The sequence below is a fragment of the Rhinopithecus roxellana genome, chromosome 15 (assembly GCF_007565055.1).
Source record: "Rhinopithecus roxellana isolate Shanxi Qingling chromosome 15, ASM756505v1, whole genome shotgun sequence".
Classification (NCBI taxonomy): Eukaryota; Metazoa; Chordata; class Mammalia; order Primates; family Cercopithecidae; genus Rhinopithecus; species Rhinopithecus roxellana.
In genome coordinates, this window is record NC_044563.1 from 74,131,075 (window position 1) to 74,131,429 (window position 355).

Consider the following 355-nt stretch of genomic DNA (forward strand, 5'->3'; position numbering starts at 1 on the left):
TGAAAACTAGAAAGAAGCTTTCTTAGAAACTTCTTGGTGATGTGTGAATTCATCTCACAGAGTTACACTTATGTTTCGTGGAGCAGTCCATTAACACTGTCTTTGAGGAATCTGAGAAGGGCTTCTTTGGATCACTTGAGGCCTACGCTGATAAAGGAAATTTCATCCGTTCAAACGTGAAAGAAGCTTTCTGAGAAACTTCTTTCTGATCTGTGAGTTCATCTCACAGAGTTACAACCTCTGCCTCAAGAAGCAGTTTGCTAACACTCTTTTCGTGGAATCTGCAAAGTGATATTTGGGAGCCTATTGGGGCCCATGGTGATAAAGGAAATATCCTCACATAATAACTAAAGAG